Source organism: Lathyrus oleraceus, chromosome 5, assembly GCF_024323335.1.
Source record: "Lathyrus oleraceus cultivar Zhongwan6 chromosome 5, CAAS_Psat_ZW6_1.0, whole genome shotgun sequence".
In the NCBI taxonomy this organism is placed as follows: Eukaryota; Viridiplantae; Streptophyta; class Magnoliopsida; order Fabales; family Fabaceae; genus Lathyrus; species Lathyrus oleraceus.
In genome coordinates this window covers 220,584,284-220,600,694 of record NC_066583.1, presented here as the reverse complement: position 1 = coordinate 220,600,694, position 16,411 = coordinate 220,584,284, and positions in this window count along the sequence as shown.

The following is a 16,411-nucleotide window of genomic DNA, read 5'->3' as shown; positions in this document are numbered from 1 at the left end:
ACATACCATTATAGCTTTCAACCCTTTAGTGTCTTTCCCTTCTTGGAAAAGTAAACCTTCTAACAAAGTGTTATTAGGTATGTCCTTCATAGCGAACCCAAGTTGACATCTTGCCAAAGTCGGATTATAGTTGATTCCTCCTTGTGTACCAAGAAGAGGTACATTAGAGAATTCCTCATAATTATCAATAATCTCAATGTCGTCATAAACAGAAGAATATCAAGTTATGTCATCACTAGTGGGAGACATAAGTCTTTAAGACCACCTCAAGCAATCTTTGTTTTCTTGGTAGACAGGAGACTGTGGCAAGTGCGAAATAAACCACTTATACAGTAAAGACGCACAACAAACTATAGTTCTTCCCCCTTTAGAAGTCCTATGATGAACGAAGAAATAAGTATCGTCAAGAAGAGCTAGAACAAGATTCCTAATCAAGAAGATCCTCATAGCATTGACATCAACAAAATTGTTAATGTTAGTAAACAAGACCAAACCATAGAAGAGTAAGGCAAGAACAGTCTCGAAAGCCACCATATTATTAGCATTAGCAAAAGAAAAGGAATTTTCTAATAGAAACTTTGAAGTCAACCCTCTGATACCTCCTTTGATAGTGAGATTGACATCTATGTCAGACTTCCTCATGGTAGCGGTAAATTCATGATCATCAAGCTATGGATAAGCTAGAGATCAAATATAAAGAGTCGCCACCGCGCTTTTATTATTTCCAAGGGAAAAAGGAAAAAGTACGAGCAAAACCCAAAAGTAAGAAGTTTTCAAATCAAAACTAATAAAATGTCAGAGATTACAGGTAAGGGGGTTGGTTACACAGAGGGAAGGTGTTAGCATCCAAAGTGTCCTAGGTACTCCTAGGGAGCCCTTTTTGTGTGCATATGTATTTTGTACAAAATGATGTTTACAAACAAATAGAATGGGGGGATGAGAGAAGAATTCATTAATTATATTTTTGTGTTTGACAAGCCCTTCGGACTTGTGCATACGTACCAACATAAAAATGAGGGATCAAAACCTCGTAGTTCATGATACAAATTTCAAAATGGATGCATTGCTTTTAACAAAAATTAAATTTGAAAGGCGCAAAGGCCTAAAAATGGTTTGAATGAGTTAGTTCTTTTTGGCTTTTTGAAAGTTTAAGTCAAGTATAGTTAAGTTTATTTACAAGTTTGATTTAAGAAAAGAAGATTGAAAATGCAATGGCGTAAGGCCAAAGTTTCTACCTTTTTGCAAAGTGATCAAAGTTTGGAACAAAATAAGTTCAACCAAAGAAGATTTTGAAAAGGGAGGGAGTGATTTTGAAATTGAAGAAGTGGGGAGAAAATGAAGAGACTAATCCTATACACAAAATTAAAAGTTGAGAGTTGAAAAGATCTGACCAAATGGGTAGCAATCCAATATACAAGAATGTCAATAGAAACCCATAATTCCCTTGGACATTTAGAATCAAGCAACACACAAATGCACAATTATATTATCTTGAAGAGCAAAGGCATCAAATAAAGATAGCCCCATCCAAGCTTTATCCATTCCATGATCTTCTTCAAAATAGCCCATGTAGCAGATGAATTCCACAAGTCACTGGTTCAAAATAACAGCTTCACAATGATCATGTTGCAGATGAACTCAAAGGGATCTTGAATGATGTATCAGATGAAGTTCAAATTGCAAGCACTTGGTTTCTCAATAAGTTGGCATTGGCCAAGTCCTTTAGCACGGGAATGTTGCCTAAGTTCTAAGTCCATTTGTCCAAGATCAAGCCAACAGTCCACACAAAAGTTTTTTAGGGTTTTTGTTGTTATTATGTTCATTAATGGTCAAAGACCACACAAACAAGCAAAGTATATACAAATAAGATATATCAGATAATATGGTCCAAGTGGACAAAGTGAAAATTGCATTAACATAAACAATTAGAATGATATAAATAATGGCAAATGAATAAATGCAAGAATTAAATGACATTAAAGTAAATGACTTGAAATTAAAAGTTAGTTGTTAATGAGTTAGAAGTTAGTTTTTTTTTCTTTTGCTTTTCATTTTTTAGACATTCTTTGGAGAACACTCAACCCACTTATCACAAGCATGGATCCTTGAGCCAAGACATCTTCCAAAGGAAGGAAAAAAGGCCAAGTTTCCACATAATACCATGAAAGATGAGAGACTTACAATCTCACTAACTAGAATGTTATGTCTTTTATGTCATAAATTTAGCGTTATGTTAAGCAATCGTAATTGGACTTATGTAGAAGTCACAATTATTTGAGGTCGGACAATAGAATTTTGGTGTTAATGCATGTTAGAGACATAATATAATGGACTATGCTCATGAAACATACCACACACAAAAAAAGATATGCAAAAGAGGAGGCCTAATCTCATCCATACTCATGTTAATTTTTCAATTAACTAGATTTAGGACTTTGAGATATCATAGACCAAATGATATGAATGCATAAAGAAGAGGAATAATATGAAGAGGGAGGGGAATGAATCAAAACTCAAATAGATCAAAAGAGGACTTTTACCAAATTAATATCATCCATTCATTTTGGGAGATGGAATGTACGTTCCATCAATCCCTAAATCCAATGATATTAACTTGACAAAGTCAAATCAACCTTGATCAAGGTCCAACAACAAGAGTCAAACACAAACAAGTCATTACAATTGGTCAACAAAATTATTTGGCATTTATTCAAATTAAAAATACTAAAATAAGACATTTAAATTAAATATGGTTTGTCAAATTCCTAAAACCTCATCAAAACACCAAATAAATATCCATGAGATTTATTATAGGTCAAACAAGGTCAAAGGACCTTGGAGGAAAAATTTCAGAATTTCTAAAGACTTAAAAATATTTTTAAGCAATTAAAAATAAATGCAAAATCAATTAAATCATGAAAAATATTAATAATGATCCAAAAAATAATTTTAATATATGAAAGAGGAAATTGTTTGAATTTTTTTGGTGAGACTCTCATATTTTTTGGATCAATATTAAAATTAATATGAATTAATGAAAATAAAAGGAATAAAAGAAAATCAGAAAATAACAAAAAAACGTGGACCACTTGATCTACCTCATTAATTGAGGTGGCAGATCAAGTGGTCCTCAGCGCGCTTTCCATCGTGGGCTTGAGTCAATGAGCCACATGAATGGTAATCAGAACCAACGCGTGAGGTTAGATCATTTTAAATGGATCCTATGGTTGGAGACGTGCTAACACACGACCGAAGCTGTAGCTCCGGTCTTCTTCTCCGGTGGACCTTGATAACATGAAACTATATCACATTTTTAGACTTGATTTAATTAAATTATATTGTTATTTGATTCAATTTATTTTATATTATTCGACATTATTTGGTATTCTCTTATTATTTATTTCAGGTAACATTATTTGAAGCATGTGTGAAAAAGAAAGAAAAGGGGTGCAAAAAGAGGATTCTCTAGAAAGGCATCTCACTAAAGCCCAACCCACGTTTGGGGCAAGCAAAATGGATGTGACGACCGCCACACTCACGTGCCAAGCGTCACGCCCCTTTACCTAGTGTTACGACCGTAACACATAGTGTGACGACCGTCACACCCCCCACTCCTATATTTTGGCGTTGACGTGCGTAACAGAAGGACGTTCTCCCCTATTTTTCCTCTTGACTCGTTGACACTTTGGAACCCTACTGAAGATGCTTTTGAGAAAACGGTTATTTTATGGATGAATATAAATAGACCTCAAAATATCCAATGGAGAGCTCTCGACGCCGTGCAATATTTTTCCTGCTTTCTAATTTTCCAGCATTCTATTTTCTTAGCATTTTATTTTCTTTTCTTTTCTAGTTTAGTTTCCCAAGCATTCAATTCATTTTCTAACGATAATTTCTACACCGGAAACTATTGTGTAATTTTTTACTGGATCTAACCTTACGTCAGATCATAGTATTTTATTTCCTTATTTTTACTTTCCTGTCTGATCAAGAATTGTGAAGAACAAATCCAACCGACTTGTGGTGGAGTGTTCGAGCATCGAGGCTAGGAACAAAACCAAGATTTCTAGTAATTTTCCAGGTTCATTAATTAATTGAGTTATTGTTTTAATTTACATATGCTCTGTGCTGCTGTTTATATATATTGTCTGTTTGATATGGCGTATTTATGCATGATTATTGTTTAGGCATGTTTAGCATGTCCGGCTAATCAATTTAGATATCGGTATGTAAAGTAAGCGGAATAAAGGAATCAAAACTAAGTTGGTTTAAATTTATTTCAAAATATAGTCACTCTTTTTCTGGTCTCAATTTACAGAGTTAATACCAAAGTTTTTGTACGAGAGTAAAAGACATAAAGAAGTTAAAATCAATAGAACGACGGTTTGAGCTTTTAACTGGACAGTGTAAATTGAACATTAACTTTAAATCAGGGCGAAAACAATTTTTAAAGTTAACTAAATTCTAATAATTTTCAAAAATTATTTTTAAAGGTTAAATGTGAGGACGAGAGTTAAGCATTTAAGTTTAATCATATAGTCTAAGTCAACAGAGCGAGAGTTTGAGACGAGGGCGTTTAAACGGTTAGTATTTTCTTAAAAAGAGTTTCTATAGATTCTATTGTTTTCAAAAAGTGATTTTAGATTTAGCGAAATAGTGAGAGCGTACGTTAATATAAAGTCATAGTCTGATTCAACGGAGCGAGAGTTTGAGGACAAGACTTTTAATTAATAATGTCTACTGAAAAGACTTATTTTAAAATTAAGAAAAAGACCAACGAAGATTTGATTCCCTAATTACGACGAACTACATACCGATATCCGTGTTATTTGATATTTAATCTAGATCTAAATTTAGTTTTACTATTCCCCCTAATCATCAAAGTATCATCCGCCTTAGCTTTACGCAGTAACCCTAGAAAAACGGTATATCGATTCATTAAGTCCCTGTGGGATCGATATCTTTTAAAACTACGCGATTAGACTGTGCACTTGCAGTTAATACCCCGATAGACTCACAAAGTCGCGATCAGACCTCACCGGACTGGTCCACCTTCAACCATCAAAATAAAAAAGGAGGACATGATCTGAAAGAAAAAATGGCGTAGCGCACGAATCTGACCTCAATTTCATCCAACTCCAAATATATAAAAAGATATGAGGAGTTGAATTTTTAGGTGTGTCAACTGAGTTGCTTTGATTTGACCTCTAAGCAACTCAATCTTCTTGCCTACATTAGTAGGCCTTCAGACAACCAAAGATCCAAGAAAATTAAGTAGAATTGAGAGAGAATCGAAGAGATAAAGTTTTCTGAAAATTACCTTCAATGCTATGCAATTCTTGATGTTGCTTGCTCCAAACACAATTTGATCACACTTGAGAAGCTAGCATGAAGTGAATAGAGAGGTTGCAAGGCTTTGGATCCTGGAGTTTTTGAATCTCCAACAATTGAGATTCAGACTCAAATTTCAAGTTGAAATTTATCAGGTTTTCCTTTGGAATGAGAGGGTTTCAATGGGGGGCAAATCTGACGCGTAAGGTGTGATTCAAATGAGCACAGAGAGCATGTATTTATAGCATGAATGAATGATATTTGCACACTTCAAATTTTGTCCAAGTTTAGCAATTTTGATGGCACGAGTGCATGGGCATGTGTAGTCCCATGATGCAATGCAAAAAGGTCCAGAATCAATCCAAATGAAGTCTGAATGGAAGCTTGATTGGCAAGGTAAAGTGAACTGAAGTTTTGAAGCTTGATTCTTGCCAAAGATGCAGCTCTATTAAAGCCATGCGCAGACCTAGCAAACCTCATCCAAAATGCATGAACTTGGATTCTTTGGAAAGCTTGGATCAAGGGGAACAAGTTTGATGTTCAACACTTTTTCATTTGGAGCTTGGAACATGGAGAATTTTGAGGTGGAAGTTTGGAAATTTCAACATGTTGAAATTTTTTCTAAGTGTCAAGCCATATATCTCAATGTTCCACCTTGCTTAACTTTTTATGTGAGCTTCAAATGAGAAAAGTGTATTCATCAAAGTTATAGATATTACAAATACCTTCAAAATGTTCACCAATTTCACGTCATTTGGACTTGGAATGATAGAGTTATTAATTTTTGAAGTTTGGAAAAATGACTTGTTCAATGGTATAGGTAAAAAATGACCTATAATGTAACCTCATATCACATGCTCATAAAAGTTGAATTAGCTCTCACTCCAAACATAAAAGGTTAAGTAGACACCTTGAATTTAATTGTGAAACTTGTAAATATTTCATCTCATAAAAATTGAGCAAGTTATTGCCTTGGGAAGTTGACTTTCAAATTAGGGTTTAGACAAAATGACATATAATGTTTCAACATAGAAAATGATTTTCCAAGCAAAAATAGCTCTAGGTCTCAACATGAAAGTTGTTTGTAATGTCATTTAGAGTAACTTTTATCTTGGAATAATTTTCATATGGTGAAAATTGTAGGAGATAGGGTCTAGGGAGATCCAGTTTTGATCAGATGAATTCATCTGGCCAACCACCATCAACCAACTTGCTAACCTTCAATTCTTTTGACTTTTTTTGGCTCATGGTATATCATATATGCATAAGATAATGAATTTTTAAGTGACCCTTGAAAATTTTGATCAATTGGTGAGATAGCTTATTGGAGAAGTTACTCAAAATACCCAATCAAACTAGGGTTTCCAAGGCAAATCACCTTCAAACTCTTGAAGAAAGCTTGATCAATATGACATGTAGTAATTAATGGAGCTCATATATGATTCTCATAACCATTCTTGGATCAATTCATGGTTGTGCTCTTTGTCATGAGGGTCTCAAACCCTAGATATGAACTTGATGAATCAATGGAGATCATGCCCTACCCACAAAAGAGTTAGGCAAATGCAAAGACATATTTTTGTATTTTGGTTAGTAAAATGATAATATACAAGTATGATACAATCACAAAGTGCTTGGTGATCTCTCCCAAAACAAACCCAATGAAAGAGGGGCAAGGAGGATGCCAAGGTATGATCTCAATGCTAATGCTTATGATGAAATTGCATGAGGGATCTTAGAGTCAAAATTGGGGTCTTACACTCAGATGAATGGCTTCGACAATAACCCTAGATTCAAGAATTCCTTCCTCCCCACTAAAAGGAACTCTATCAGAAACTGGTATACCCAAAAGATAAGCATACTCCTCCATGATAGATAACAAAAAATAATCAGGGAAAGTGAAGTATCGGTAGATATGATCATAGAACTGAACCAATGTAGAGAAGACCATCCTCAACATCAGTAGATAACACAGATAAAAGTCTTCCAAAAGCGGTCTCTGAAACCCTTAGGATCATCCATCCATAAAATATGCTAGCCTCCTTAATTCCACGAGATCGGGACATTTGAAACTGAATTTTCGAGTATTCCGTCAAAGTATCTACGATGTTTGCAACAAGAGCCTCTAAGTTCCTTGAAAATTGAGTAAAATTCTTATGAATGCCATGAATGCATGATGCAACAATCATAAACAAGGTCACACAAAGCACATAAACAAGGTTCAAAAGTCCAGAGTCACGAGCATGGAGCCAAGAGTAAGAACCAACCCACAGTGTATGTACTACGAGTATAATAATCTGTAGAACAAGGTTCTAAAAGGTTCCCAGAGTCGTAATTCCATCTTTTGGATATTATCGATTTATACGACTACTTGTCAACCAATAATATTCTCAAGAGAAACTCGTCCGAGTGTAGTATCGTATAACAACTAGTTCAAGTCTACACCTGAATAGCCACCGCACTATGTCCTAAAAGGCCAAGATGGGTTAAGGGTTCTAAGGTCCTCAACTTCTCGGGCTCCCGGGTCGGAAAAAGTAATGCTAATTACGATTACTCATGTGACATCAGTAATCCCAAAGAGGCCTCCACTGAGCGGGGGATCTCAAGTCAGTTTATTAAGGATTAACTCCACGTAAGCCAAACATGACTATACCACCCTTCTATCATAAGAGCTCTCAAGTCCGGGTATAAGACTTATCTCACTACACATAGATCACCAAGCGCCAGACAGAAAAAATAATAACAACCAACAACAAACATAATATATACATAAAAACAAAGATGGGCTTAACCCATTAGGGACTACTCCCCAGCAGAGTCGCCACTTTTCTGTAGCGGATTTTTTTTTGAGATTAAGCTATTGATTAACTTAATTCGCAAAGCAAGAGTTGTCACCGTGCTTTTATTGTTGGTGTAAGCCCTAGAGGCCAATACTTTTGGTATTTGTATCAAATTATTTATTAATAATAAAAGGCCTTTTCTTTATTATGTTTGTTTAATAAAGTCCCTAGAATAGTTAGTCCGTTTAATGTATCAAGTGTGACTTAATCATGAGATCCCATTAAACATAAGGACATTATTCTTAAAGTATCCGTAGTCGAGCTTTGTTGTAAAGTGGGATAACATTAAAGCATTAAGACTATTATGTATATAGACTAATGATCACATGTCATGGATCATGGATAAGGAGTTATCAAGTCTTAAACATAGGTATGAATATTAAGAGTAATATTTATATTGGATTTCCCCGCTATAAGAATACTATATAGAATGTTAAGCAAAGTGTCATAAGTTATTCTAATGGTGATAGTGGTGTATACCATCCTTCGACCTGAAACCACTATGGACCCTATATGTAGAGTCAAGTGCCTTATTGATGATCAAACATTGTCCGTAACTGGATGACCATAAAGACAGTTGATGGGTACTCCACGAAGCATGCTGAGGGACATGAGTGACCTAGATGGAATTTTCCCATCCTACATAATAGGATAAATGTCTACGGGCCCAATATTGAATTGGACAAGGATGACACGATCTATGCCTTATGTGAAATATAGACGTAGGGGCAAAATGGTAATTGTACACATAAGTATTATCACAAAAGGATTTGTCAAATCACATGACATTTTCGTGTCTTAGGTAGTAGTGATATGTTGCTAGATACCCCTCACTGTTTATTATGTTAAATACGTGATTTAATATAATTGCTAATGTCGCAAAAACCTACAGGGTCACACACAAAAGGACGAAATGATGAGAGATAGAGTATATGAGGAACACCGTAAGGTACGATGCACTTAAGTGAATTGTAGAACATCGTAAGGTACGGTGTACTTAAGTAGAATACAAAATAGGGTAAGGTACCACACACTTAAGTGATTTTGGCATATCATAAGATATAGGCCACATACACTTAAGTGGGCTTTTTAGCTTGCAACTCACACAAGTGGTTTTATAAATAGAACCCTTGTGTAGAAGCATTTGTGCAGTTGTAATTTCATTTCTCTCTCTCTCTCTCTCTCTCTCTCTCTCACTCACTCACTCAAAGCCTTCATTCATAGCAGCTAGCACTGAGATTGAAGGAATCCATTTGTGTGGACGGAGTAGAGGCATTGTCACCATTCAACGTTCGTGATTGCTCCGTAGATCTGCATCAAAGGTTTCAATCGCCACAAGAGGTAACGATTATATCACCGATCATGCCCATTCATAAGGATCACTAAAGGAGAAATTTTTAAATTCCAATGCGTTTTGGATCGCTCTTCTCCTTCACTTATCTCACTATATAGAGATCACCAAGCACCAGACAGAAAAAATAATAACAACAAATAATAAAAATAATATATACATAAAAACAAAGATGGGCTTAACCCACTAGGTACTACTCCCCAGCAGAGTCGCCACTTTCCTGTAGCGGTAAATTGTTTGTGATTAAGCGACTGATTAATTTAACTCGCAAAGCAAAAGTCACCACCATGCTTTTATTGTTTCCAAAGGAAAAGAGAAAAAGTACGAACAAACCCAAAAGAAATTTTAAAACAAAACTAATAAAAAGAGAACAAGGGTTCGGGGGTTAGTTATGCAAAGGGAAGGTATTACCACCCTAAGCATCCATGGTACTCCATGGGAACCTCTTTGAAAATATGTACATTTTAGTTTGAAAAAGGTGTTGTTTGTTAAAAGATTGAAGGGATGGGAAAATAATCATTTTTTTATTATGATTTGGTGTTTGCCAAGACTTTTGAAGTCTCATGCTTACATACCAACAAAGTTCAATGGAGGATCAAAACCTCGTAGTTCGTGGTAAAAATAACAAAAGGAGTTTGTTTTGATTCATTTTTATGGTAAGAGACATTTTGTCATTTCAAGGAGAATACTTAACTAATCACCCACAAGTATGAGATTTTTGCATCATCATGAGAAGAGCTCCAACTTGGATAAGGATAAACAAGTATGCCACTAGCTCCCACAGATGGAAAAGAATTATCATCAATACTATGGAGATAAGAGAATTATAACTCAACTATGTAAATGACTCATGTTTAATGCCTTAAGAACATGTTTAAAAAAAGAAAGTGCACAAAGGGCACAAAATGGTTTTAATGAGTTATGCCTTTTTTAGTCTTTTTAAAATTAGTCTAAACATGCTTAAGATGGAATAACATTTATTAGGAAAAAAGTTTTTGAAAATCACTTGACAAAAGTCAAGGTTTATTGAGAAATTGGTTCAAGTTAAAACAAGAAGGTTCTGAAAAAGAGAGAAAATATTGAAAATTAAAGAAGGAGGGGGGGGGGGGGGGGGAGAAGAGACTATCCTAAGGCAATAAAGTAAAAGATAAAGAAGAAACATCTAACCAAGAGATAGCAAGCTTTATGACATAAGTCAAACAAGAATTTCCCTCATTTGGATTAAGCCTCAAGCAAGACAAATAAGCAAATGGTGATCCATGTGTCTGATGAAATCAGAATAACTCAACCAAGTCTTCACAAGGAAATCTCAAGTCAAAGGTATCAGATGAATTCCAAGGTCTCAGGTCACAAGTCCCAAAGAAAAGGTCAAGATCCTAATTCTAAGTCCATAACTCCACAAAGATGCCAAGGATAGTAACCCCAAGTACATGGATCAATATAAACAAGTTTTTTTTAAGGTTTTCTTAGCAATGACATAAAGAATGGTCAAAATAGACAAAGAACAAAAATGACATAATCACAAGTAATATGGTATGAAATGCTAAACATAAAGCATAAAGTAAATGACATAAAATAAAGGCATAAAGGTAAATGACTTTGAAGTAAAAGTTAATACAAGTAAAATGTTAGGAAAATATGTTAGTGAAGATGAAAATATGTTTTGGTCATTTTTAGGAGAGCACTCAATCATCCACTCACAAGCATGAAAATATGAACCTATACATCATTTATGAGAAGGGATCCAACTTGGATAAAATCAACAAGTATGCCACTAGCTCTCACAAATGGAAAAAGAGTAATATTTTCACACAATACCATGAGGAATAAGAGACTTACAATCCCACTTATAAAAATGTCATTGTCTTTTAGACAAATTTAGCGCTATGTTAAGCAACTGTAATTGGACTTATGTATAAGTCACAACTATCTGAGGTCGGTCAATAATAATATTTGTGTTAATACATGCTAGAGAAATGATATGTAAATCATCCTCCTAAAGTTATGCTACATAAGAAAAGAAAAAGAAAGGGGATGATCAAGCACAAAGGCTAGGAGGATGGTACATTACTTCCATCCACATTTCATAACATTTAGGACAAGCTTATGCATCAATCCAAAGTATCTTAAATCATTCATGATCACTTAGAAGGTAGATTTGAAATGATAAAAGTTTATCAAGCACCAATCCACACATCATGAACAAGATGAACACAAATTCATCCAATTGATCAAAGGGAAAAGAAGGGGGTGAAGAAGAAAGGGGACAAAAGAGCTCACACCCAAATTGGATAAAAAAATTGATCAATTCATCATCAAAATCAATCATCCATTTTGGTGGATTAGGATTTTCACCCTATCAACACCCAAGATCCATTTAGTTTGATGAGACTTGAAGCCAAAATCATCATGATCCAAGGCCAACGAAAGTCTACAAGGTCAAACAAATTAAGAATGCAATTAAATGGAATAAAAATGCATTAAATATATTTTTAAATGATTTTTAAAATAGAATAAAAATGGAAAATCCACAAAGTCCTTCAAAACACCAAACAAATGGCCAAGAAAATTATGGAAGATTGGAAATAAAATGAGAAACATATAATACAATTTTCAAAATTTTAAAATGCAGAAAAGTATTTTTAAACCAATTAAAACAAGGGAGAAAAGAGAAAATTCATTAAAAAAAATAGAAAATTAATGAAATAAAATGTGAAATAAAGAAAAATAAAAGAGAATTTTTGAAATTATTTTTGGATTTTTTGGATAAAAAATGAAATTACTATGATTTTTTAAAAGAAAAAACAATTTAAAATAATAAAAGATAAAGAATAAAAATCAGAAAAAAAGAAGGAGCGTTGGATCACACCTCATTAATTGACGTGGAAAATCCAACACTCCAAATGCTAACGAACACGATGGAACGCGCTGCAAGTCAAACACATGATCTAGTTTGAATCCAACCAATCAAAATATTTCAAAATGCCAACGTGTTTGGTCCAAACTCATACCACCTGAGAAATACTTCGGTCATCTTCTCCGGTGAGCTCTCACCAGAGTTCCATTGGTTGGTAACTTTAAGACACGGGACCACCACTATTGTGACCCTCTTCTCATCCCAAATTCAACCGTATGCCTCAAATTCATTTATGTGAACTGAGCAAAGGGAGTTTCAAATAAGTTTCAGAAATAAGCAAACCACGAAAAGTAAAATTAAATGATGAACACGATCAATCAACACCAAATAAGTTAGGGGAAAGCATCAGAGAGTGAAAGATACATTATGGTAACTTGTTTTAGTTCAAATGATGCTCAAAACTACCTTATCCAAATGGTGACCAGAAGTTGATGAAGCTCGATCTGGTTAAAACACTTCAGAAGGTCTCAGAGCTTGGGAATTATTGCAAAAGTTTTAGAGGATGTTGATGGAGCTAATAGAATCAAGAAAAGGGATTGAAACTTGAATTTTATGGGAAAATTTCAAGTTGCAGCAAAGGTTTCTTGGCTCTCCAAAGCTTGCAAATGAAGGCAAAAACTTCCTCTATTTATAGACAATGTAATTAGATTCAAATACGTATGGAATGGTGCAGAATTCGTGCAAAACAAATTTGATCCAAGTGTGTGAAAAATGTGACTTGAAACTCCTCAAAACCCAACCAAATTATGTGTTTTAAGTGTCACTTAACTTTTGAAGGTTTTATTAAACATGTTTAGGACCAAAACACTTGCTAATTTGGCTTGGAATTGAGTTTAGTCATGATCAAATTTCAGGCAATGGTGTTTTCTTCAGTTTCAAGTCACCATGTTCAACTTAATGAGGCATCCTACTCAAGAGGCTTTTTTATCCCACTCTTTTTACAATGTTTTAACATCATGGACAATATTACAATGAGCTAGGAAAGGTTGAATTTGGATGTTTGAGCACAAATTTATGGTGTGTTGAAGTTGGCATAAAATATTGGTTCCATAAGAAAAATTTGAGTGCTTCATGGCTGAAAATGACCTATAATGTCCCAATGAATTCTATGGCCTTCCAAGCATATTTTGACCTTGGTCCTTGAAGCAAAGTTGTAGAGTGTATCAACAATGGCATTATGCAAAATGAATCAGCTTCATATGTTGAAAATTGAAGAAGTTATTATCTTTGAAAGTTGGCAAAAAGACACTTGAAAATAGATCAAATGTTACTAAGTCCAGAAATGATCTATAATGTCTCTAAACTTTTGATGATCCTCCAAGCATAATTGGCTCTTGTCATGTAAAGAGAAGTTGTAGAGGATGTTGAGAAAAGTCATATGTAAAAATGGTCATTCAAAAATGTTGAGAATTGAAGGAGTTATGATCCTTGGAACTTTGAGTTTAACTTGTTGACTTTTAGGTCAAACCACTTGGAACAAGCTTGTGCACTTGGACTTTCCTTGCATTTTAAAGCACATGGGTGATCATATGAACTAAAGATAAAGTGTCCTTGATGTCCTCTTGATTAAATTTCTCAAAGCTTGAATTTGCTTGTTGAAGAAGGAATGGAAATAAACACATGAATCTTTGACTTTCTTGAGAAGTAAGCCAACAAACTTTAGGATGCTTTTGAATTGAGAAACCATACCTTGCATAATAAACTTAGGGGAAACAAGACATATTTTTGGTATTTTGATTAGTGGTAGCAATGAATCAAATAAGCATAAAGGTAAAACAAAGAGGTGCTCGGTGATCTCTGTAAGAAGCAAACTCAAAGGTGGTTGAGGGAAGGATCAAGATGTGACATTGCTTGTATGCAAAAGATGCAAATAGGATGTGGGATCTTAAGGTTAAAAATTAGGGTATGACACCATCAATAAGGCAATCGAAGTCTGGAAGTGGGGTACAAATCCGTAGAATAGAAGGTGTTCAGATCAATGAAGTCTACACACCTCTCCACCTATTGTTAGCTTTTCGTATTAGAACCATATTAGTTATGGTATTTTGTTTCGGTGATGAACCCGACGTCAGATAGTTTCCCCACCTCTTCATCGATGGTGGATCTCTTCTCCTCGTCAAATTTTTACTTCCTCTATGCCATTGGCTTGACAGAAAGGTGGATGGAGAGGCGATGCCTCACCATTTTGGTGTCGATCTCAGGCATATTAAAGGGGCCCAAGAAAACAAGTTAACAATTTTAATGATTTGGTCGACTAGCTCACATTTTTCCTCCTTAGAAAGTGAAATGTATATCTTTGTGACCTGATGGGAGAAAGGGCTTATCTGGACTTCCTTCCAGTTCTCTGTGGGTGTAAGACTTTCAACTTCCTCGTGCAATCTAGGATCCCAACACTCGAGGTCATTATTTGAAACTTCATAAAGGGGGGCATCAACAAGGGAGAGCTCTTCCTTTTCTATCGTCGTGCTACTTAAGGTAACATTCTTGAGAGGTCTGTTGGTCTCCACTAATTATACCGACTCGCCCTTCAGGTAGTAGATACTTAGGACTAAGTACAAGGTGGAAATGAATGCCCCTAGTGTGTCGATGGCGGGTCGCCTAAGGATGATGTTATATGGCGATAAGGCATCCACAATAAGGTAGCTAACATCAATCGCCTTGGTGTTTGCACCTTATTCACATGTGGTCTCTAAGGTCACATGGGCCCTTACTTGTACTTGTTCGCCTTACAATTCTGTTAACAAGCCGCTAAACACTCTGATGTCGTTAGGATTAAGGTGTAATTTTTGGAAGGCATCCCAGAACTCGACATCGACAGAGCTGCCCGGGTCTATCAAGACTCGCTCGATATCCAAGTTTCCATATTGGATAATGATGACCAGGGGGTCATTATCGCGAGGATTGAATCTGATGGCGTCCTCTTCAGAAAAGGTGATGTTAACTCTTGCTTTCCCTTGCATGCTCTTGGGGAAACCATGAGATATTACATTTGCTACAAGCACCTGCCTTGCACATTCCCTTTCGGAGGAGCAAAAGCTACCCCCACCAGCGAAACCTCTGACTATGATGTTTGTGTTGGAATGTATAGTCTTGTCGTCCACCTCTAGAGGGAAGATGAAATAAGTTAAGTAAAAGAGGTGTGAGCTAGGTTAATTTTACCGGAACCCCGTGGTGGACGCCACTATACTTGTAAAAGAATACACATGTGCATGTTACTCCCATAAGGGCAGGGCACTTAAAGGCCTTAGTAGGTGTATAACAAATATTGGTGGTTAGGACTTGCCGACGGTGGCAAGAAGCCTTGTACAATGGTATTTACAGTGGTTTACAGGATCTGCTCATATGAGGTGAGAGGCGTTGTATGTGTGTTGAGCGCTTATGTGTAAGCGTATGACTTAGGATCTGCCTTTTCTCCTATTGGGGAGATGTATTTATAGAGTCTCTGAGTCTAGGGTTTCCTTTGGAAAGGTCGTCGTCCACCTAGTCAATGGTGGACCTATGAATCCCTATTTCCAAGGGGACGTGGGTTAATTATTGACTATGACTTCTCTCTGCCCAAGAAACGTCTTATCCCACGTTTTCCATGATTGAGCAATAAACAAGTATTTCGGGCGAGGCGATACCTCCCTGAGGGTGACATATGATTGTCACCTTTTTGGAGGGCGGATGAAGGTCATCGCCCTAACTAGGTCTCTTACAAATATAACACTACATAAGTCGATTCCCATATACGACACCATTATTCTATTCAGGAACCAAAAATGGATGCAGTTGATGAACTAGATGTCATGAAATGATGGTGTTGATCTCTGTGACGACGACACATGGTGGACCTGTATAGTTAGCACTCCGATACCAAAGTCAATTCAAGGTTCAAGATGAGTATGATGAAAAGTGAAGATCAAAATATGTACTTTATTTTTTGTGAATAGTAACTTTATACTTTAAATTTAATGGAGTGTATTTGAAATG